A 25825-nucleotide genomic window follows, 5' to 3' on the forward strand; every position below is an offset into this window, starting at 1 on the left:
TATCTACTGAATTTATATATATATATATATTTTGTCTTATAATTTGCACTTTGCACCTCTGTCTTCCCTTTCTTCTCAAACATTTTATAAGAATAATTTGGAAAAAAATGGACAGCAAAAGCTTCTAATAAATAGTGGTGGATGCAGGCTAGTAGCATATTAGATATGTTTATTAATATTCTCCCAACTTATTTTTGTTTTACTGCAGCTACCTATTTCAGCTTTCTACTGAGTAGTGGGAAAGTAATTATTTCAGACTGCTGTAGACAGAATCACTGCTTCGTTACCTGTGTCTTTCTCGGGCGCGATACAATAAAAGCAAGCCGAGAAAGAAAAATAATGCATGAGCGGGAGGGTTCCTTTTCATGCCTACTCTTGATTTGCTTTCCATCACAAATGCTGCTAACATTGTTTAACATCAACAGAAACAAAAATATTAGGAACAACCCTAAAGCCTTTACAGATGCTGGCGTTTCTGATGACATGCATTTCCCTGCCTGCCTAAGCAGCACAGTATTAGTTTACCATCGCTTCAGACATCACAGGCAGCAATCGCTCGCTAAGATGATTACGGTAAAAGGCCATACATCATTATCAAATCTTTCTGGCCCCTTCTTTTATGAAAGTTTTACTACGTACATGAGAAAAGGAAGAGAGCAGCATTATAATGTACGTGTTAATGCAGACCTCCGCTACGTCTCCACAGCTCAGACAACTGGAGCTCAGGAGGGGTCCAGCCAAAATGGAACATGTGCGCGTACTGCAACCCACTGGCCTTGACCACGGGTATTAAAATATTCATATCTCCTTTCAATGTCACTTGCATACAAACAGCTTTTCCTCCTCCTTTGAAACATTAACCTCTGCTCTCCCAGGTGATACCAACTGGTCGCAGCATTAGCACTGCCTTCCCGTACAAAACAACCGCTGAGCTAGAAAGGCAAGCACCTGTCAGGCACTCGCTCCTGCCTCCTCGGGACTCAGATATCTATTAATTACAGCCTCCCCGCTCCACCAGGAGATGGGCCAAAAGGGTGTCTGTGTGTGTGCGGGCGAGCGTAAAGGTCTGCCCGGGAACAAAAGGGAGGCTGCGTTTCGGACCCCAGCCCCAGCCCTGCTGCTGCCGCTCCCTCTCCCCGCCAGCCTGCCACGTACACTGATCATAAAGGCTCCTTACGAGAGAAACTTCATTCTTTTCACCCATTGTTTTATTTTAAAACGCAAGGCTCCGTAATGTCTCCTTTGTGACACACTAAGGAAAATGAATAATAAGCTGAGGATTCATATGGCTTTATTATTACAGGGCTTTATAAGATAAAACACCCAGAAGAGTTAAAACAAAACAAGAAACCTCCTACTGTAGTCAGTCAAGTGTTTTGATTATGGAGTTATCCAGATTATGTATTTATCTTTTTAGCATACAACAGACAGAACTATATTCACAGGAGTTTAAAGCCCAGAAAGATGTTTACTCATAAACTCAAACTGGGGGGGGGGACACGACTAAACCAGAAAGTGATCAAACGAATGTGCCACCTCCAGCCAGGTATTATCAGCCCCTAAATGAACAGCAGAATTTTGTAAGATGGATGCCCAATGCCCATCGGGAAATCAAATCTACATTAGGCCGGAAAAATACAGTTGAAAAATATTTACTGAGAAAATTCTGGCCAAAGCGTAACTTCAGTTGAGGCAGCAACTCAGTGAAGGCAGACGGGAAGGACATGTCCTGTCCTGTGCTTTCACCACCACTGCCCACGAAAAGGGCCACCAGGAGCATCCCTTCAGCATTTTGCTTTTTCTTGAGCGTAATTGTCGCCGTGATGGATGCATCAGAAACACGCATAAACCAATTTTCCGATCGGGAACGCGGTGCTCTCCCAAGCCACGCAGCAGGCCAATTGCTAAGCTGGAAGCAGCACTCGGGTTGGTAGGACCATTAGCCAGAGCTCTCCTGCTATAAAAGCCTGCAAATAAATGTAGACTAAAATAAACAGCAAGTCAGATGTTTTATCTGGGGATGTTACCTCATTAAAGGCTATATATGCCAACTCCAATTCAATTTGAAGTAACCTTACGAGGGAAGACATCTCTCCCCCCCCCCCCAAACAGAATTAGATCCACTTGATCATTTTGATTATATCACATTGCTCTTTTCAAAAGAGTACTGTGAGCCTTTATAGGTTGCTGTGTTCCCCTTTGAAATTAACAAATTAGGCTTGGTAATTAGAGAGTCAAAATGGTGTGGTACATAGTTTGGGAGTGACAAGGGATTTAATACTGTTTCGTTTTAAGCAGTTTTCAATGTTTAAAGGTAAAATACTATCACTAATCATGTATGTTCCCATTTTCCACCTACACTGATTAATATCTACACAGTGCACCGAGATAAATTTCTTAGCATCTTAATTAAGAACATTTCGAGACAGATTCCTCCAAGTTCTGTTCATTCGAAATGATGCTGTAAATATCTTTTAAATGTTATTTACCAGAAGAAAAAACTTCCAGGGTATAATACTAACTACTAATTTATCCCAGAAACGAGAAATTACTATTTTTCTCCTTAATAGGCCTGCTGTCAAATTTTAAGATGTCACTGAAGTCTGATACATGAATTCAGGAATATGGCTGAGTCACCCTTCCTTCTGAGAACAGGTCTGTGCATTTGCTCATTGTCAAACAAACTCGAGTAATTTACATTACAGTAGGCATCGCTTAAGATTATGCTGCAAGCCCTAAATTGACGATGATTAGCCGCACTGCCTCTGCAGAAGGACTGCCATGATACTGACTGATGTCCAGTTTTGCTGGACAATACCAGTTCAGATCTGAGCAAAGCATGTCAAAATAAATCTAGGGGGGAACACAGGCCTGAGAGGCCGTAAGAGGGCATTTATAGCATTGTTTCTTTCATCTCAGGCTCTCAAGCCTCGTTACATACACAACAACTCATGGGTGCTTAATTACTTTCATATGATACACAGTGAAAAACCTCAGCGATCTTGGTCACCAAACAGGGCACAAAGAATTGCAGTGGAAAAACCAGAAAATGGAATTAAAGAAACCCAGATGCCTCCTTCTATTGTCCTACCTTAGCAAATACGGTACAGCGTGTTTTGGCACTATATAAGTTTTCACAGCAAATCTAGAACAAAAACACGATGCTGACATTTTATTCTATTTTTCAGTACATTTGTTTTTCAGCAAAGGCACTAAGTTTCTTACGGCACACGGAATAAAGACAGCACAGCAGTATTTCTCATAATATTTGCAAAACCCGAAGCATAAGGTTTTTTAATTCTATCCGAAGTTTTAAAGCACATACTATACAGACTTTCTCCCCCTGAAGTACCGTTGTAAGCTGGCATTGTGTAACAGTAGGTGAAAGTGTCAGAAAGGAGGAGGGAACTCGGTACCAAATATAGGATCAAAGAATATAAAACAGAGGAGACAATAAAAAGAAAGCAAGCAAGAAAAAGAGGTATTAAAAAGGTATGATGAATGGCACATACATCCTTGTGATAATTCCTTCCCTGCTTTATTGCTCGGTAATGATCATACAATACTATACTTCATTGATCACTGCTTGAAATCTAAGCTTCATTTCCTTCACATACGTTAAACACCTTTGACTGGAATTCACTTCATGTAACTTTTCAGTACTTTCTTTTTCGTGTAAAGGGAGACTGAATATAAATACTGAATGAAGGAAGAAAAAAAATCATTCAACATTATTGTTCTCGAACATCTATAGCGTTAGGAGATTTCTTTGAGGTTCAAAAGTGTCTGTGGCAAAGCAGGGCACCACATCAAGGCACTCCATATATTAAGCGCACGCCTTGGGCTAGCGATTGAAAATCCACTTTGACCACAAGCTGCAAAGCCTTCATGCAGATTTCCCCGTGGCCAAATCGTTCGCTGCCTGGACAGGAAAGATCAAACCTCTCGTACGGCCCAGAAACAGTTAGTTACGCCTTGGGGGCAAGCCAAGGCGTGGGCTCGCACTGCCGGCTGCTCCGCGTGGCCCCGTCTCCCAGGGCCCATGGAGGGATGGCGCTCCTGGCGGGCAGCGCGCGTGAGCGTGGTGCACGCACAAGGTAGGCGCACACGCTGACATTTGTCACAGAATATTACCCGGCGCTTCTCGCTGCACGTACGTTTTCAGATGCCAAATGAACAAATAAGGATGCTGGCGGCCCTGTTACACGGATAAACTCCAGCTGGAACGACGTAATTTATGAGCGGTTCCTCGCTGCATACGCTTCCCTTTTAATCAGCTGCTAATGGTCACTGTGGTGCTCCCCTCGGACAGCCGCATCTCCAGCTCGCCGTGGAGCGCAATGACTCCCAGCATATGAAGGCATATAATGGATCAGCCGGCCACTAGCAGCTAATATTCTTTTGACAGTTTAATCATTTATTATGATGAATTCTCTCCCACAAAAACATTGGGGGGAAAAATATATTAATTAAAGAAAAAAAAATACCTATTTTGCTCATACTGCATTTTCAGCAGTCTGATTTACTCAATGAAACAAAGCACAACTACCTGTGATTTTACAATTAATAGATATGAAAGAACAGACAGCACTCAAACCTGAGGTCTCTAAAAATCCTTTTTTCCTTTATTTTAGGACAAAGCACACAGTGTGTAGCTAGGCAGAGTAAGGCTTTCAGAGACACCACCAGGAGAGCACCTCGCCAAAGAAGCAAAATCACGAGTGGGAGAGGGTTAGGGGTGTGTGATGAAGGCATCTGACGGGATGCAGAATGTATCTGGATGCAATTCCACCTCTGCCTCAGACTTCCTCCCCGACCTTGGGCAAATCAATCAATCTTTCTGTGCCACAGATACTCAGCAGGGATAGTAATAATATTACTTCCTACCTCCCAGGACTGTTGTGAGGAGAAATTCACTAGTGCTTTGAGGTCAGCTCCCTCCCTCTTAGGTCACATGGACTAACATCTACTTTGTTTACAGTATCAGAGCACTCACAACAACAGCCCAACACTACCCAATTCCTAACAGCAAGGCAGCTATTTTTACAGATTGTTTTATGTACTAAAGAACCTGAAATTCTAAAGAAACCTGAATTATTAGTGTGACAACATACAGGAATGGTACGTTATGTACTTGTCACTTATGTCTACTAACCGCATAGTACAAAGTTGAAAGAGCCAGTAATTCCTATGCCTTTATCAGATAGATATGTACTGGACTGGAAAAGTATTTGTGTCTGAGACATCTAGAAGGTATTTATTTTATTTATTTCATGCACAGAAAACGTTTAATATATAGACAACCACAATTTCAAAAATAACTGATCAAAAAGTATCAATTTTTTCAACGGTTTCTGTATTAACTGAGAATTGAACAGGAAAAAAATGACTGCTTTTTAATGTGGTCCCACAGTCAACTTCGACTACGTGGACAAAAGACAGACGGAAGTGCCTCACACGTGCAAGAACACAAGACAAGAGCAATGGTGTCATGAGGAGCTTGCGGGTCCTGGACTGGACTGAAAAAAATAACGTAGGCCATCTTGGCAAATAAGGCATCGCTACGTGTGAAAGGAAAAGAGGAAGAACACTAGGGAATACTGGACAGACAACCCTGACACAACTGCCATTAAACAGACCATCCAAGACTTGAATGCGCTGAAATTCCAAACACAATTGCTGCATATACACCAGTATGTGGCTAGAAAATCCACTAAAATACTCCTTCCAGAAAGAGCGTCAATAGCTTTGAGGACTTCAGTCTTCATTCAGACCACTGGTTTTAATATGCATGGATATATGCAACACATTGCACTACTCTCAGCTCCAGACTTGTCTCTTACATAAATGATAAAATGAGACTGATATGTTCTGTTTTGAAGGAAAAATGAGAAATACTGCATTTTGTATGCTTCAAAGTGCACAATGAAATATATTCTCAGGTATGAGAACAAAATAGCTAGACAAAAAGAGTAAGTGCTGTCTAGTCAAAACAACACTTGATATTTTTATAAATATTTCTTTTATTGCATACTTCAAAGAAAATTAAATTTTGATTTTGAACAACAGGCTGGACAGGTGAGTATCAAAGAATTCTTGAACACAAGAACTGAAAAAGCAGCAAGGGTGCCTTAAGGTCAGCTTTGCATTTCTCCTATTTTCAAGCCAGTTTAGCCCGTTAGTATAATTCAAAACCTCCAAGCTGATTTAATTTTCATCTATCTGCCAAAGCACTCAAGAGATCTAGAAAGGAGCCATTAGACAATACAACAGTGCTACAGAAACTCCCCCAACTCTGGGTCTAAAGGATATGTAGTAGGGCAAGTACATCACCACTTTACTATCCAAAATACACCCTAAGCGTGGGCAATTCTCAAATACCTATATACAGATCAGTATAGATGTATATACTTAACTATACAGAGTCCCCCTTGCACAACTCTTCTAGAAAGAAGAAGCTGTACTAAGGTTAGTCAGCCTCTTGTCTTTTTATGATAACTTTAATCATCCAGGAACAAAAAGTAATGAGTACTACAGCTGTGCCGTACCACTAAACAGCATTTTCTAGTAGAGGCAGAGGTCTCCAACAGTTGTGTTTTCATTTTAAATTACGTTCAAAATATCTTAAATCAGTCATGTAAGCTGCACTCAGCACCAATGACACTAGAATTTTTTTTAAGAATTTGTGATTATTATTACTAAAACTTCTGGGCTCTTCCTATCTGTTAGCCACTTGTCAGGACATATTCAAGAATATTTTCTTGCCCATCCATGGCTGAAAACAAGAATAGGAGATGAGGGAAAATAAAAGGAATTTAAAGCTGCTGAAAACTAATGTCTACCACATGAGGCACAAAATAAGCATGTCGTTGTGTATTTGATGAAAAAATAACTGTTATGAAATATTCATTTGAAAAGTGATTAAGCTTTGCAATTGAAAAGCTAACCCTTCACAACACGAAATAATCATGCAGCTTGGGAATGAACACATCCTGTGTCCTCTGGTGCTCATTATAATTTATGCACCATCTCTACCCCAATACTTCGGTTGCTTAGATATTTTCCTCCCGTTTCTAACATTCAAATGAAAAGAATCACTAGAATTGTTTCGTAGAAGCATTCCTTAAACCCAAAGAACCAGATTTACCATCCTCTTACACTTCTGGACGTGCTACAGTAACATGTGCTCTGAATAGTCTGCACGGAAGAGCAACAGCATCTCCAGAAACCAGCTCAGGGGCTCCTCGGGCCCCGCTCCGAATCCCACCAACTCACCTTCATCGGGGAACAGCTTCGTTCACCCAAGCTATTTACACAAACTCAACAGCAGAAGGTCCAGTGTCTCTGCTCAGGGTTACAAGCGACCTTTCTGGGTGGAATGGGCAGCCCATTCCCTAAACTATGAGCGATTATTCCAACGAGCAATGAAGTGCCTTACAATTCCACTTATTTTAACTAAATATCTTCAGGGATATTTAACTTTCCATGCAAAAGCTGTGCTGTGTACACCGTATACACGCAGACATTATTTATTTATAAACCCCAGTCACAGAAATCACGAGTTCTAAATTTTCCTTACAATGAATTTCATAATTAGCCCTTCCGCAGTCAAGGCACATACAGAGATCAGGGATTATTCATTAGAGGAAGGAATTAGCAGGATTTTAGGCTTCAATGGCCTGTACAGACTATTAGCTCGCATTTGGCTATTAGGCGGGTAAGCAGAGTGGTCTCTAAAGCGTCAGCAACAGATAACAATAAATTCTCGGAACGAGGCTCAGCACCTGCCTTCCCCAGCCTGATGGGCAGGGGGAAAGCCACCTCAGTGGCTGGGACCACCGCAGCGCTGAACCCCAGCTCCCAGCAGCACTGCCCGGGCCTGGGTGAAGGATGGGGGCTGCTTCCTCTGGCAGAGGGGCTCGGGAAGGTAGGGAAGGGAAGGTGCGGGCAGCAGGGCTGGCTTAGTTGGGGCTGGCTTAGCCCTGGCTCTCAGCTGGCCTCCTTCCATCAGCGCCAAGGTCCGCAGCTCAGAGGTGAGAAGAGCGCTGCAACCAGCTAATGAAGGCTCCAATGCCCCACGTCCCGCACACACCGCATTTATTGGTTCTGAATGCCACCAACACCCTCCACCTTCTGATAATACCGCCCCATGCTTTCCTTCTAACAAGCTAATTCACGGCTTTGAGCACACGGGAAAAATGAGAGGAGTCTAAAGAAGGTCTCTGCATTTTTATTTTATTGAAGCTAGCTCACCGTTGTACTTGAAGATGAAGGACAGAATAATGCTTCTACCAAAAATACAGCGCAGAACCACCTTGTTCAGCTACAGCTGGCACTAGAAACCAAGGGATTTTGATTTAACTCTCCTCTTGTACGAACAACTAACTCTCCTTTGCATTTCCAAGGCAAGCAGAAACAACCGCATTAAATACAGCTTCTAAGAAGGGGAAGTGCTGACAGATAAGCAGCATGAACCCAATCAGGAAAACATCTCGCAGCTCAGTACAGCATTTCATCCTCACCTGGATCTGTAAAATATTTCAACCAGAATAAAAAGCACCATCAAAAGAGCCACCCTAATTCACCGCTCCTACGATTTTGTATCGGCATAAGTTCAGTGACTTCAAAGTAATTACATAGATGTAAAACAAGGATGATCACTGCGATAAATCAGTCCCACTGCACATTCAGAGGAACTCTTCCACGCCTCAAAACATGTACAAATAAAAATATTAAGACGAACCATTATAGGAAGACACATGCTATTGCATGTAATCGTAAATACAGATTCTGCTAGATCCCCGCATCCAATGATGAAATGGAGCTACGCTGTTCCTGACCATTTATTACTAGATTGTTTGAACATGATTATTACAGTACACACCTGTTTTGGAAAGGAAAAAAAGCACCAATCTTTTAATTTAGGGAAGACAGATTTAGTACACAAAATAATACAGTAAACGAAGAAGCAGAAGTTCAACAGATCCAAGCTGCCCACATTAATTTGTTAGAGCCATAAATTGATTTCCCAGCTCACATGAAAGGATTCTGAGGATGCTGAAAAGAAAGCTTTTCTGGATACTGATCAAACAGAATACCTTACATGAGAAAAAAAAAAAGTAATTACACACAAAATTATTTGATCGACATTTCTGGAAAAGAGAGAAAACTTAGAGGGGAACCTGTGAGACACAGGGACATAGAAAGAACTAGCAGTCTCGTTACTCAGTTAGTAGGACAGTGAAATGTCCTCTGTTCCATCTTCTCCTTTAAAAACAAACTTGTGATTTTTAGTTAGCCATGATTTTTATTCCTAGGCATCACTTATCTCTGAGCAATGTTAGTACGAGTGAACTAAGCTTGGTTTTTCCTTCCTCTCTCCTGCCTTTTTACTTCAAAACCGTGAACAAAGCGACGGCTCACGAGAATGAGGGGCTCACCGCGCAATTTTAAGAGGCGCAGACAGTTGTGCTGTGCAAATCTCTCCACTGCTTGTCAGTGCAGTTCAATCCATGACCTAAAACTCCTCTGCTAATTTCAACCCCAGACCGTACTTGCAAAATGAGTACTAATTTTCTGACTTTTTTTTTTGACAGGGACAAAAGGATTCCAGGAGACAGAAAGGAGCTCACTTCCACTCGAGAACTGATCAGCCTGTTTGAACCCGGCTCTTTAAAAGGTAACATTTTCTCATTATATGAAAGTCTCTGCACATCCCTTTTCAGATCACAACCAAATCATTAGGGCCTGCCACAAAGCCTATTAAAGCCAATGGAAGTCACTCAAAGACTTCAAAGGCCGCCGGCTCCGGACGCGAGGTGAAGCGCTGAGCGGCAACGCAGCAGAGGGAAGGCCGTGCCGGCACCAGCGCTGTGTTTGGGGCCAGGCCTAGCCCAGGCCCGGGGACCAAGCACCCGCAGCCCACTGGGTGGGCTCCTGGGGCACGTTTTCGCGGTTTCATTTCATCCAGAAGGAACCCTGCTCGCTCTGTGCCTGCAGGGTGATGTGAATCGAAGCACGGTCGCGGGGCACAACAGGGAGGGTCTCTTCAAAGGCCTGCTCTGACAGGAGTGAAACGTTCATCCAGTCCCACCCCGACACCAGATGAACCAAACGGCTCCAGCTGCCGCTGACAGGGCAAGGCCATGTTTCTGGGAAGGAACGTCCTAAAGGAACTGAGTGAATTTCCCCCAAAACTGTGAGCGAGGCAGCTCTTGCTAGCTTCACAGGTCACAGCACGGCCAACACCCCAGTAAGAAGTGACGTGAGGCAGCCAGCATGACTGCCCTGGTCGGTGCCAACAGCTCGATACGGGCCAGCTGTACCCACAGCTACTCCTGAGGTTTCATAGGTAGTAAAGAAAACATTAAGTACTACTATCCAAAAAAAATCCTAAATCTCTGACTGAACTTAAGTGAAATTACTGCCTATAGGAGGCCAAGTCCAGCTAACAGAAGTTCCTACAGCCTGGACCCAAGACCCAAGACCAATGGCATCACTCTTCCTTCTAAGGCACGTAACCAATTTTCTGTTATTTTCTGATGGCTGACTAATAATCATGAAAGTTCTAAACACTTCCTATTTAACTTTGAGATGTCTTGATCAGAAATTTAAATTATCTTTCATTTCTAATATCCATAGTTTTTCAAAAATATACTGTACAAAATTAGCAGTTTAGAAAGAAAACCTAAGCAAAGGATCCAGTGCTGTCTTTCAACAAACCAACTTCAAAACTGCGTTGGTTTTCCAAAAAACACTATTTCAAAAGTACAAGTGGGTTTTTTCAATGTGTCAACAGATAATCGTGTGAAAATCTTAACATGCTTCATAGAGACTTGACTTTAGAGTGCAAGTAAGAAAATCATAAAAAGGTCTTTACCGCTGTAAGGAATTACAAATACACATATTCTGCTGACCTGCCCTTCTCCAAGTTTAAACCATGAAGTTTACTAAAAGTAAATATGTGATGAAACAGAGCATTGACAGATGTTCAACACCTGCTTAAGCAAATGAACCCTAGAGTAACTGTTAATCAGTTTCGTAAAATATCTATTTTGTTCTGTACTCTGGGCAATTTCATCCTAATTTGGGGTTACAGCTCCTTTTCTGAGGTATAAAAGCTAACCTAACATGAAAAAAAGACAAATTAGTGTTGTCTTTTCATTTGGTAAATGAATGAAATTAAAATACAATTTCATTATGGCAGTGCTACAGCAAACAAATGCACAGAAAACACCAAAGCCAAAACAAACTACACACTTAACCTACTTCTAAAAGGACACATCAAGCCAAAAATGACAGTGTTATATCACTATTATTAGCTTTAGAAATGAAGCATTTAGGAGTAATTTCAGTTTTTAGCCTGTTACCCTAAATGATGGCATATGTGAAAAGAGCATATACAGAAATGTAGTTTGGAAAAGATTAAGAGATTATTTTAGAAGCAAATCACTCCATAAATAAAGCACAAAGGGAACACAGCATCATTCAGGAATGGACATCTGTCACCCAAGCAGATACCACATCACACATTCACAGCTTAATTTTTCAAGTGGAAAAACAACACTTAAAACAACACAAAACCTTACATGCATTACATTTATTTTTAAATTTCTAGTTACCATAAATATCTAGACACCATCAGAGAGCATAAACATTATACGCAGAGGAAACGGTAAGTAATAAAATGAACAAAGAACAGAAGAAAAGAAAAAGACGTATGGAGTTGGAAAAATTTAGCCCTATCATGAGTAGTTGCAGTGCTGCTTTTCTTTTAGTGGGGGAGGGAATGAAGAGGGAAGAGAAGTCACATTCAATGTCATCTTGACAGCGACCTCTTATTCAAAAACTATTATTTTTCCATCTTGAATAAGAGAGAACCAAGTGCTCTTCATAATCACATAAATGACCTACCACTCTCTAAGTGCTCTCTCTTAGATCAACAAAGAGCTATCGGAAGCAGAAAGTATTACACACTACTCCCCTGTCGTCTCAATCCAAGATGTAGGCACAGTTCAACCTTACCCATAAGAGAAACCTTGAAAGGCCAAAAGCTTTAGGAAATACACTTATCAGGCTATCCTTCCTCCTCGCAGCAATCCTTTCAGAATTTTCCAGCGTTAAAATGATAAAGACAGAAGAGAAAAAAATAAGAAAGTTAAAAGAGAGAGAAGGAAAGGAGAAGCATGATGGGAGTTAACTTTTATTTTTCTAGGGGAAAGAAATCAATAGCTTTAAACCGGCATTTAACAAGGGTGGGAGGAAAAGTTTCCGTTGTCCTTAGGGGTAGAGACTGTTTGCTAACGCTGCGTTTCAGAAGACCCTTGCAATTAACTAACTTAACCCAGCAGCTCTTACTGCCAGGCACTCCGCACCACTATGTAAACTTGCAAACTCTCCCTGCCCTCTCACAGGAGAGATCGCAAGAGCCCGTCCTGATAAGGTCAATGGCAAGTCTAAGGATCCTTAACCCAAAAGAAGAGCTGCTGGGGGGAGGGGAAGGGTGTTGGGATTTTCTTTTTTTTCCAGGAAAGAATGAGGCAAGAGAAATCCTATTCACTTAATTGTTTGCAGTTCTTTCCCATAAAAATTAAACAGGGAAAGTACGCAAGAAAAAAAAAAAAAAGAAAATTCTATCAAATGAAAGAGAAAGCAAAAAAAACAGTTTTTCAGACTACTGTGCTACTGAACACACAAATATCTCCCAGAAAGGCTTTGCTGTTATGTTGAAATCCAACTGCAAATCAAATTAGTTCAATAAAAAAGAAGGATCTGGTACACTGAATGACTCAGCAAGTCAGAGCTCGGGCTAGCTCCCAGGATGGAAGTGCGGGATAACCCGCGTCCCGAGCGTCCTGCCCATTTTGAGTGCTGTTCTGCTGTGCTACTGCAACCGTTCCAGAACAACCCACAACCTGGAAGAACAAAAGGACAATCATGGAACGCAGGGAAAAAAATAAATTACTTTTTCCCTTGGAACCTCAAAAGCTAAGTCATCAGTAATGAAAGCTTACCTTTACCAGCCAGGTCGGTCTGAAATACTGAGTGCAAAAACTTCCACTCATCCAGCCGAATATCACTCCCAAACAGTCCAAAACAAACTATTCCCAGTAGATGGGTTTGCTGGAAATTCAAATCCTCTCAAACAAAATGGGTAAACCACAGCTGAGAAAGGGTGTTTGTTGAAATGTTCGGTGTTCACAGGGCTGCAATGCACTTCTTGTAATAAAAAAGAGCTGGGGAATATACAAGGACCATGGCAGGCACTAGGATGGCTCAAGAACTCCTTCAGGAACTAAATCCATAAATTCACCTCTACCACTACCACAAAGCAAAAAGATCAAATATACATTATCAGTAGGAGGAACCAACAGGCCATAATGCTTTCTTCTGTTTCTACCAGGAGAGAGCATAATGAGCCACAAAGGAAGAGCAAACCCTAGGAGAATCCTTGGATCTGACCTTCTCTCCATATTCTCCCTCCGTCATCTTTTTTTTTTTTTAAGCTTCTATAAAATCCTTGCTGTACTGCTGACTGCGGAGCACTTACTGAGGAATGCATAATTACATCTCTTTAACCCCTTACTACCACAATGTATACAATGTGTTTGGACCTATTTTTCAAACACACACACCCCCAAAAAGAATGAAGAGAATTTGCACAGCCTAACAGCCCCCCTCCCCCCCCCCCCCAAATAAATAAAAAATAAAAATGGTAATACTGCCAAAGATTCTAACCCATAAACATTTGACTCTGCATTATTCCACTCCCAGGTGCTCTCACGTATTCTTCCCCACCACGCATTGCTTCAGTCTGCTCACACACAGCAGAGTCAGTTAAAAGCAGGAACATCACCAACAAAGGAACATTTCAGGCCCAGCGGCTTGTTTCACTTGCTTTTCTCCACGTGAACCTTGCAACGGGCAGCCCTTTTCACTTCCAACATTTCAATCCCTACTCTGGAAGAGCTTGAGAACCTACTCATATGGTGGAGATAACAAGAACTTCCTGTGAATTTCACTCCTCATCCAATGCCTGGAGTAATAAGCAATTCTTCAAACTAATAAGTAACTTTTAATTTCTATGGTATTGGTGTGAAATCACAGTCTATAGCACTTGCGTTTTCCAAAATTCCAGAACTAGCATACTCTGAAGCAACGCTTTCTCACGTAAGCATTTTTGCAGACTGTATTTGCTGCAGTGTTTCAATGGACAGGAGACATGAACTAACAAGCATACGTGACCACAGTGGCAGTCAGCTGGAAACGATGGGAAAACACATCCTGGCCTAAAAGACTTAAATGAAAAATTTTCCACACACTGTAAGCTACTGAGGAATATTTTTTTTCCTGGCCATTTTGTCTGTATTTCCAGCTAGTTGGAGGAATTGCTGGAGGCTAAGGAGTCTGGATACAGACACTACTTACACATGTAATACTGGTTTCTAAAGGAATTTTTCTTCATTTATGAATGGTTTGCAAATACACTGTTTTCAGCAGGACTTCCGCCTGTGCTGAAGAACGTGATTATAGCTCAGCCAGAAGGCTGCAAGTGTTAACAATGGGAACCGTACTCGCTGATCACTACAGGTACAACAGGCACAGATGGAAACGGTAGGTTTACAGACCCTGTCCAAACAAAAAGGCTCAAAACATCTGTTAATGCAGAGGAGCAGGGTGACAACTGGACAGAATGAACATAAGAATTAATTGGCCTAATCCAAAACTTATGGAAATCAGTGAAAGACTGATTTCAGCAGAGTTTGAACCGGGCCCTCAAGGCATAAGTAGATAGAGGAAAGCAACGAGGAGTTTACACCAGTTTGGGACTACTGCAGTTGGTGTTAATTGACTGATTTGGAAACAATCCTCTGTACAGAAAAGATGCTACTAGTTTTTAGGCACAGATCTGAATTTTGCTTCCATGTGGTATTTCTCTTTTTAATAGGCTCTCCAGTCTGTTCTTTTGATTCCAAATCGCTGGTGTCAAAGACTAGTATCAGCTACAAATAACCACTATACTGTTCTCAACTTGTACCTTCTAAACGCTCTTCTGTACTGTGCATTATTATAAATAAAACTGAACTGCTTTTTGTTAAAACATTTTATGTAAATTCTCATGGTTTTATGAAGCCAGCAAAGATATGAAAACTTGCATCAATGAAAGGCTTAGCCAAAAGATTTAAGAAAATGGAGAAACTGAAAACACTAGGAACTCTGGAAAAATCTGAGTACGGAATAATTTTAAGTTGTTCTGAATTCTGCAAATACAGCACTAAGAAGAACATTGAGTACCTAAATAATTAAAGTTTATCCTCTTTATTGAAACAGTCCATGTTTGAGAATTTGTGCGAGTTTTAATGTTTAATTAAGGGATTTAAACATTGTTTTAAGTGAAAACTCCACGCAACCTTAACTATAGGCCCACTAGGTCACCTCCATAATATATTCATGTTGGGAGATCCAGGACCTAGCTTTTATAGAAGTCAGTTACTACAAACACACAGTTCAAATATCAGTCACAAGCATGTGAAAAATCAATTTACAAGGAGATGAAAAAATAAATGTTCTAGGAGATAGGATATGCTAATGAAAATTAGTGTAGTATGTTTGCTTTTTGTCCACGTCCAGGTTTTGGTTTCACATGCAGCGACTGCTGAGACATGTTTGTTTAGTGATTAAAAAAGAAAAAAGATTAAGCAGCAACTTTGAAAAGAGCTGTGCAGATAAAGATATGCCTGTTTTATAAGCAATTAGTAATTTCTTATTAATGGAATGTAAACTGTTTTCTCTAATTTTCCCCAAATTTGCACATTCAAGGGGAATGCAACTCAAAGGATGAAATTCATACCCACAATGCCAGATGAGAGTAAACCTCCAGTCCAGCCTATTTAATATATTCAGTTGTACAATACAATATCCACGCAGAGCAGATTAAACATTCTTTAAAAAGTATACATAAAAATATCTTTTAAAAACATGTTATTGCCATGTTCTACAACACTACAAAACACTGACTCCAGGCTAGGCTGCAACACAGCCCACAACTGCTGTTGGCCGAGAGTAGAGGTGGGCTTTGTGCTGGTCTCAGGTGGCCAAGGAGCCAGGGTGACTATCCATCATCCACCTATCCCAGGGCCTCCCTGAGGTAGGGAATTCATTTACTTGAGTTGTTCCAACCAGCACTGAGAGCGCATGTTGGCTTCACACAAAAGAGCTACATGAAAAAACAAATGCAGTGCTTTGAGACACCGAGCGTTGAAGATGGAGGTATTGTTCATATCGACATCACTACACGTTGTTGAAAAAAAAAAAAAGACAAAAATTGAGGAACGTCTGTTTTTTTCCTGAGATGTACTTTGAAGTATTTGGACAAGCAGGATCTGTGCTAGATTCAGACGGACAAAGCAAGGTCCTCTAGGTGCCGGTAAGTACCTCCCTGTAATAACAAATTCACAATCCCACACCCAGAACCTAAAAATGAGGGTGCTAGGGGGAATTATGAATGCTAGGCTTGCTTGTTAGCCTCCAAGTTTTTGTACAGGGACTGTGTCTTAAGGGACGACTGAATCCCTGTATCCGCAGCATTTGACAGCACTTGGATATATGCCTCCTACTAGAGACTAAAATGAAAGCTATATTTTAGAGCTCTGGAAAAGCAAAACAAAGCCTGCAGCTTGTGTTTATAATATTTCTACCTATCTAGATGCACTTCGCCAGCTCTGTGTTAAAGAGGAAGGTGACGGGGGTAAACAACACACCCCCAGAATTGTTCTGGTTTTTTTTTGGTCCCCGTTTCTTCAGCCATGAGGTGCTTCTCTGCTAACAGAACTCTGCATATGCAGAGAATGGGATAACGCCGCGGAGAGGGGATAAAACGGGCACAGACATTACAACGCGCAGCCAAAATACTTCCTCGGTTTGAACCCTTTGCAGCTGTAGCGAGGCTCACGCGTGCTGACTTCAGTGAAACGCCAGAAGCTGAGCAATCTGTGCTGCTTTCTAGAACGCTTCAAAAAATGCAGAGTTCTTCAAAAAAAAAAATAGTTTAAAAAAACCTTTTCCGGTTTTTAACATTTTAAATGGGAGCAGTCGGAAGCGTTTGAGGCCTTCCCTCAAGTTTTTGAAGATCAAGGAGAGAAGGGGTTAAGCCCCGAAGAACAGAGGAGCAACAGAGCAAATCTGACTACGTGTTTGAGAAAGCCCATAAAATGTTACAAGCAAAACAGGAAAGCGGGTGTTAATAATGCATAAACCGAAGGACGGGAGAGAAGAAGGGGAAAAAAAGCAAAAAATCTGCCCATTTAACAGCACAAGGCTTTTATCCTTGCAGTTGAAGCGAACTGAGCCGTGCCCCTTAACGCGGCAGGAGCAGGCGGCGGCGCAGCCCCTCAGCTCCGGGCCCGGCCGGGCGCTCGGTGCCGGCCGCCGCTCGGCGGAGGCCATTGCCCGCCCCGTCGCCCTGGCAACGCCGCCGGAGCGCCCGGCTTCAAAGGCGGCGCCGTCCTGTCAGCCGGCCCGGGGGCGCCCCGGCAGCACCGGGGGGGGCCCCGCCGGGCGGAGAAAATGCCCCGCGGGGTCAGCGGGCAGCCCCGGGAAGGGAGAGGGGGGACCGAGCAGCCGGCCTCTGGTTTTAGATTTTAGTGGGGATCCAGCGTGGGGCGAGGGAGGGGGCGGTTTTCACTTCTGTTTGTGCTGAATTAAAAGAGCAGAGACGCGCAAGATGGATTCGGTGGAGGAAAACGCTCGCAGGGAAGGAGAAGGCTTTCAGATAGCAATAAACAGCAGCAGTAACGCAGAAAAATGGAGATTATCTTAGCCCATGTGCTCCTGCCTCATCAATACAGCCGTACCAAGCGTGACAAAGATGCCCACGCGGAAATCGATGCGTGGCGCGGGCCTCGCCGCCCAGCAGCAGGAGGGCACGCTGCCCAGCAGCCACCGCTTCAGGCCCCCGAGATGTTTTTATCCTGCCTGCTTCACCCAGGCCTCACAGGGGAGCACGGCTCTGCCCCCGGGGCCTCAGACCCTCAGGAGCTGAGCCCCTTTGCTTCCCTCCCCGCTGGTCACGAAGTACCACAGGGCCCCGCAGTGTTCAAAGACACCTACATCCCGGATACCACAGTATGCTGCCTCCTTTTCACCGCAGGAGCAGCCACGTACAGCCCATCGTGGCACTGAACTGTGCTCTCCCCATCCACAGTGTGACGAGGGGCAGCGCCTGCTGTTAGGTCTGGTCACCCATCCTGGTAAGGCTGGGATGCACTCAAGCATGAGCTGGGACTGGTGCTTGAACCCAGCCAGCAAACCCAGACGGAGCTTGTGGGATACATTAAGCAGCCCGATCTGCCCTTGGCTAATCACGAATGCATAAGCTTTGAGGGCTACAAAACCCAGATTCTGACAAAACTGAGCCCGTGGCATCTATTTTAGAGCATGCAGGAATCTGGAGCCTGCGATAAATTCAAACGCACAGAGCTTATGCACGATGTCTTAGTTTAAACAAGGACTGCTTTTCTAGCAAAGTTAAAGACTAAATATAAGAGGAGGGTTGCGTTTTTATTTTAACTGAATATTTTTTTAAAAACCTTCACGTAGCTGTTCATGTTTTGTTTCCAAGTTACATTTTTCATGGATGTGGGTGGTGAGGAAAGAAAGAGTGTCAGCCTATAGGTGCTTTAATTACATTTCAAACCTGTAGTGTCACTGTACACTGTAAGTGACAGAAGATAGCTCTCACCCTGAGTGGCTAGCTGACTACAGCCCTCTGACCACATCTCCATGGAAATGGAGGTCAAGCAATCAAGATTATTATACAGGAGGGGAAAGTTCATTTTTTCTGGCAAAAATAAGGTAAGGGTTCTACAGGATTTACTTCAATCTGACCTATACTGCTGTGAAAACAGGCATTAAAAAGCAGGCACTAGAAACCACTACTTGATTTTCTTTAATTTTTTTTTTGAACAGGTTCTTCTTCTGTAATCTAACCGGTAAAAAATTAAAGAGCTCAAGTGTTTGTAAGTATATGTAAGAAGTGCCTTTCATGGGATCTGGTATGTGACCTCTGTCTCTTTGCAGCTGAGCAAGACTGCTCCATGGGCAGCCTAAACAGGCCCTCGCACCCCATGCTGCAGTCCGACTGCCAAAGAGCCCTCTGGCCAGAGGCAGATGAAGTCTTCCAGAGCAAAAAAAAAAATATCTGTACTTTGTCATACCTCAGAATAGGAACAAAAAGGCTGTTACTGTGATTTCCAACAGGACAAAATGTCTAATGAGCCACACCGGAAGAATTGGCAGTCATTTAAAAACACCAGTATGGTATATACACAGTCTTCCTAAGCCTTCTATCTATAAAGGCAAAAGCAAAACAAAGGAAGAGTGAAGATCGAGGGAAAATGGACTAAGAGAGAATCCAAATGAAGCCACAACTATGAGATGTTACTTATTAAAAAAACAAACAAACAAAAACAGATCCTACAATTTTATAGCCCTGTTTCAATAAATCCTGGAGAACTGTGCTGAAAATTGCACTGAACTTTCTTTTTTCCTACTTTCATGTAGGCATCTAATGATACAATAAACAAGGAGGATGGGAAAAAAAATAGGCTTTTATAAAGTTTTCATTAAGCACTATTATTAAAATCTTGACATGGTCTGTAAATTAAACAAGGGAAAGAGAATCTGGAGTTTTTCTTCCACCTCCATTGCAGCATGGTATGAAAAGCTGGTAAGGCTTTCAGTTCACTATGAAAGTCTAAAATGGAGGGATAACATTTGGCGTTGTTATAACCCATAACATACTAGTTCACTAGGGCTAATGTGTGCACTTAATCCATACACCATTTTATCTACCTATATAATCTTGCAAAGTTATTTTGATTTCACAAGTGAATCTAAAAATCTCAGATTGCTTTCAGTTCCTTTATTCCCATACTTGCGGAAAACAAGTACTGGCTACTCTCTAGTTTGCAGTTTAATAAACAAAACCAGGAATGCTTCAAACCTCTTTCGTTACGTTTCATACAAAAGGTGTTCATCATTTATGGTAATATAGATGTACACACGAGTGTACATCTTACGATGCTATGATATGAAATAAGCTTTGTTCTCTTAACTAGGTCCACTGCTGCGTATTCAGCAAACCTTTATAAAGCTTACAGATGCATAATGTATTATTACATGCAAACATATAAATACATAATCTCATGTATGCTTATCTTTATATAACTTCCCAAATGTTAGCTTCAATAATACAGTAGAAGACACACTATTAAGAGAATTTCCCTTTTGAGAAGTGGAAAAAAAAACAAAACATGTTCAGTTATAAATTCATGCCACTTAACTAAGATGTGAAATAAATGATCCAGAATGACATATTTTTCTATACTAATGCAATTATTCAAATGTGCATCAAAATTCAGGTCCTCATGCTAATTTAGCACAATAAGTCTCATTTCATAGGTTGAGATGATTAAAAGGGTCATCTGCAATTGTTTGCATGGAAGGAAAGAGATCAAAAGCCTAAACACTGCGAACTGAAAGTAGCCTTCTCCTGATGTTACCAGCTTTTCTATCTTGATTTCAACACGTTACGATGTTTCACTCCCTGAAATGACATTGCCAATTCAAACAGGACCCTCAGCCGGGTGGGACTGGTGCTGGGTTTGGAATTATGCGGAAATGGCACCTATTAATCTGTATGGCATTAACGAAAACTGATGCAGTAAGTTGCAGTGTGCCACAGTGCACACAGCATAGACTACAAAAGCCATCGTGACTAGTCTTCTTTAAGGGAAGACTTCACAGTGAATCTAACACAGCTCCAGCAAAGGAAGGAAATTTTAAGAGAATTAAGCGTTACAGAAGACATTAGATTTCAAGAAAGCACATTTGAGAAAACTGTAAAAACAGTTTCAAACTATAGAAAAATAAAGCAAAACGTGAACGGCCTCACATTACAGGACCAACTTCATTGGGATTCCAGCATAGTACTGCCAAACAAGTAACACATGACAAACACCTAGCATTTGCACTGTGGCTGTACCCAAATCCCTGGCAATTGTGGATACACCATAAACAGTAGAAAAGCACTGTGAAACCTTAACACTATGAGCGTGAACGCACTGACACCTGCTTGCACAGAAACAGGACCACTCAGAAGAGAGCCTCAGATCAAAGACTAGTCATGTTTTTTTGGTTTTGTTTTTAAAAGGAGAGTTGCAACAATAGCACCAGAAGCCAGCTCATTCCAAGTAAGCAGGGACGGATGGCAGAAGAAAAAGAAAAGGCATCTACTGTTAGGCTTCAGATGTTGCTGGCCGGAATGAGGTACTGTGTTTAGTCAAGGTTATAAAGCTGAGGTCACCTCTCTGGACAGCTGGCGAGACCAAGTAAAGGAGTCATTCTAGGAGGAAAAAAAATATCTTATCTTACAGGAGTACTTGTGGTAAAAATAAAGGAAAAAAAAAAAAAAGCACAATTACAGTGTCTCAGGTACTTCCTGAAATGGTATTCCAGTAATACTCTTTTGTCTTACTTTCTGTTTGGCAATCCCAAAGTTCACACAGGCATGAACAAAAAATATGGGCCAGTGAATATATTAAACTTTGGAATTTAGAGCATGCTATCAACTCAAAATATACAAATAGCAAAACAGATGAGGCATGCACGCCTTCATACAACAATATGTATGTACACACAGTGTGCAAAATATTCCAGAAAAAAAAAAAAAGAAAACAAATCCAAAAAACAAGCAATCACCCCCAGGAAATCCAAAGCCCCAACCATTTTCGAATGAGATTCCCAAATCCACAACCTAAAGGGACTGACTTGGAAACTGAGGCAGGCCAAAAGGACAGCTGGTGTGGCAGGTAGGTACCTCTGAGCCGTGCATGCAGAGGCACCTGCACTGCAGCAGCTCCTGGCCCTGCACGTTTCAGTAACGTGGGGGGCTCCGGCTCACCCCCCATTTTGTGCTGCAGGCCGCCACAAGTGCAGGCCAGTTGCCCTGCTATGTGGGTGGCAGCCTCTGAGGAGGGAACAGCTGGAAGGGAAATACGCTTCAACCACCCAGACTTGATCTAGTTTCTTTAATTCTTGAGTCAAAATCAATACTGCCTTGGTATTCGGAGGCAAAAAGCACATTGAGGCAATTCCTAATGGCTTCAAAAAAACACTGCAGGAAAAAAGCTACTAATACTTTAATATTCCACCTAGGACAATATTGGCCTATTTAAATACAAGTTTTTGCAACATTATCCGCTACTGGGATCTATAATCCCTTATCAGGTTTCCCAAGTAAGTTTCACGTAGAGGTCAGACTAAGTATTTCTACTTGCATTTCTAAATTTTCTTAGATCCTAAATGAGTGATCTTGTTATTACAGACAAATGCAACCATTATAAATGCAGAGTGTTTTGAAAACTGAAAACTTGATGGAATAACCAAGCATCTTTTTTTTTTTTTACAGTACTTAATGAAATTAGTTTTCATACTTCAATAGCAGCCATAACACTGTTTTTAATATAAATATGATCACCCTATCAAGCAAAACCAAGCAATCCTGTAAAGCACAAAACACAGATGATTAACAACAGGACTGTCTCTTCTTCACATTATGAAGTTTAATTTTTATAGCAACACTACTAAATTCAAGTATCAACTATTTTAGTTTCAGTATTTTGCTTTACCACTACACACACAGAACAAGCTCAGGGCTGCTCTGCACTACTTTAATCATACTTTTGCCCAAAAATAGGACTTAAAAATGAATATATAGGCGGACTCTATGATGGAATCAGTTTGATCACCTACATGAAAATCCTGGCCCCCACAGAAGTCGAATGTAAAAACGCATGAACATTGAGTGGGCCAAGATTTTCAATGTCACATACACACAAAGCTAAGCTCATCCCTCCTGTAATATCATGGGGGATATTATTTCAGTGAAGCTGCACTGAGTTCAGCCCACTGTTCACACCTACTCCAGGACATAAACAGGAGGTCATGTCCAGAACCTGTATGAACACCAGCACCAATGTTTTGCACCTCAGAAACACTCAGAAATACATACACTTGGTATCTCTGCAATACATACGATTTGCATGAAAATTATTCTAGCAACAGGTTTATTACATGGAATGGCAAGAAAAGAGAAAAGCTAGATCAACCACGCTCGATCTGGAATTAACGTGACTTGGAGAAAATAGCAACTTTTTCCAACTCCATGCATAACAGCTAAGAAAAGCATTTGAGAAAGCTTAGTCACTTCTTTGCAACTTGAGGCTTTTTTCCTTTTATTCCAGGCTTAAACAAAGTTCAGTGGGGCATCAAACTGCCTCAGTTTTAAATTACAGTCTGTACTTTAAAATAGAATGCATGCACCACATGTTCCTGAAGCTAGAGGGTGGGAGTGTTATTCACTGAAAATTGAAGGCTTGTTGAGTCAATAATCTTCTTTCACAGAGTAACAATTTTCAGCTAAAATTTCTTGACCCAAACAAAGGAAAACAAGATCATTCAGTTATTTTACAACACTGCAGAAAAAGAAAGGAAAGCGGGAAAGAGGCACACCAGTCTTATCCTACTTGGTGTAAAAACAATGGAGAATTTAATTCACAAGTATTACATGTGTTTCCTTCTTGTTCATGGTTTAACATACTCCCAGTTATTTTCAGATGGAGACACAAATAGCACAGAACTACAGGACACAACTGCTACCACAGTTCTATCAACTGCACACCGCTTTTACCTCCCGTGAGTTACCAGGGATCCATTTACAGATTTTCCCCCTCTTTTTTCTTAAACCAGAAACAACATCCTGGATTTTAAAGTATCACTTAAATTTGAATCAAGTTTTCTACTTTTGCTTACCTGCTTACCTTGACATGGTCTACAAAGACTGTTGCTGTACCATCTCTCTTTTTATGATCATTTTTCCTCACCAGAGGGGCTACAGTGGTAATTAATGTTTACATTATGGTAGTGCCCACGCCCTCCACCATGATTAGGGCTTACTGAACTAAGCTCTGTATAAATGTCACCAGAGTCCTTCATCCCAGCAGTTTAACCTCTGAGAAAAGAAGAGACATCTCCTACTAACTCTTAACTACAGTTACTCTAACTATACTGGAAACTGTTTTCCTGGTCTATAAAGACTTCAGCCACCAATGGCACTTGTTCAGGGAGAACTCTTCTTGAGGGAGACGATTTTCCAAGCTACTTCATATTCTGGACATTAGACAGGGAGTGTGGATTCCCAAACCTTTCCATGCATTTCCACGTATATGAACAGCATGCTAGCTGTTGTTTTGTTTCACATAAAGATTGCTCTGCCTCCATGAAAAGACCCAGTGAAAATGTGATATCAGAATTAACGTGTGAGCACTGACATCTGAGTGACCTAGCAAAGCACCAGTTCCCTCCACTCCAGATACAGCCTTCCACCTTCACCACAGCATGACCTCCAGTAAGCATGATACAACACCCAAGCTAGCTGACAAGACCGAGGCCGTGATTTCACTACAGCTTACTCTGATCGAGCCGTCTTCTGCCTGTTTAGAGCCCTGTGACTGCTGTGGGGCAGGACTAAGAGCACTGTTTTGTCACCATGTCTCAGCTGACAGGATGACAGCACCTCAAACCCCTCCAGCAAGACCACACAGTCCTTTAGGATGTGGCTAAAACCAAAGCTGTTGCAGTCCCACTCTCCCACCGTACCTATACATTCCCATCTCCCCCTCCGCGGTACCAGGGATGCTCACACAATTACAGTGATTCAGTCAAAAACTAACCCAGAAATAAGAAGGGCGATTATTTCTGAGCTGGGCCTGTTCCCGAGTCGCAGCAGTGAGGGCGGAGGAGGTGGTAGGGCGCAGCGGGCACCCTGTGGGGCACACGGCAGGGCTGCAACCGCCTGGACTTACAGCAGCTCAAGAACCTCACCCATAGGTTGCAACAAGACGAAATCAGCAGAAACCCTCGTTTCAAAAGTCTGGCAGCCTTGGGTAGGCCGTTTGACCTCACACCTCCAACAACCACGCTTGGTGCTGAGCACAAAAAGGACCTTATTAAAGCAAAGTAATGGCAAAAAAAATATGTCTATCTGAAACGGCTTTCATACTGATGCCAATAAAAAATTAAATTCACCCATGTTTTCCGCCCTTCGTTCTATCAGCACAATCCAACAAGAACATTTACAAAATTACTCATTAAAGGCAAAACAAAGTATTAGTCTTCACAGACACACACAGCCTATACTGATATAAGCTCCTTCACTGCAACAACAAATTTGCAGATATATCGTTTGGAAGGTTTTTCCCGTTAAGTCTGTTCTATCTTTGTCACAATAGCAGAAATGTGTATTTGGCTATTATCCCTTAAATCTCAGTAAATATATTCGGTAGTAGCTGTTCTCCAGACAATTGCATTCAGGCTTCTCCCCCTTTATTCCTCCACTCTAACAGGGAACAGTTTCTGTTTATTACTTCCTTTCCTTCACAGAGTACCTAACTCCCATGTTTTCTCAAAAGCCTGAGATTTCCTTCTAATTGTGACCCTAACAAAAGTGCTCGGAGCACTATTCTATGCAACTTTTCATTTGGGCTCTCAGTGACTCCACATGGTTAAAGACCTCTAGGTCAAACCTTTCAGATATCAGAGCATTTAGGAGAAGGAAAGCAAGCATTGTATAGAATCTGACAGGCCATTAGAAGTAGCTAATAAAGCCATATTTTGTTTGTAGCCATTTGCTACCAACCCACATTACAAATTTGTCCGCTTTGAACTTTATGGGAACATTCATGCCAGGACTTTTATATACAACGTG

At 41.8% G+C, this 25825-nt stretch overlaps 1 protein-coding gene across 4 annotated transcripts in view; it reads right to left on the reverse strand.

The window, feature by feature from the left end:
* Positions 1-25825, reverse strand: part of ARID1B (AT-rich interaction domain 1B) — a 325953-nt gene that overhangs the window by 197048 nt on the left and 103080 nt on the right. The gene's annotated exons all lie outside the window — the stretch shown is intronic.

Source organism: Cygnus atratus, chromosome 3 (assembly GCF_013377495.2).
Source record: "Cygnus atratus isolate AKBS03 ecotype Queensland, Australia chromosome 3, CAtr_DNAZoo_HiC_assembly, whole genome shotgun sequence".
Taxonomy (NCBI): domain Eukaryota; kingdom Metazoa; phylum Chordata; class Aves; order Anseriformes; family Anatidae; genus Cygnus; species Cygnus atratus.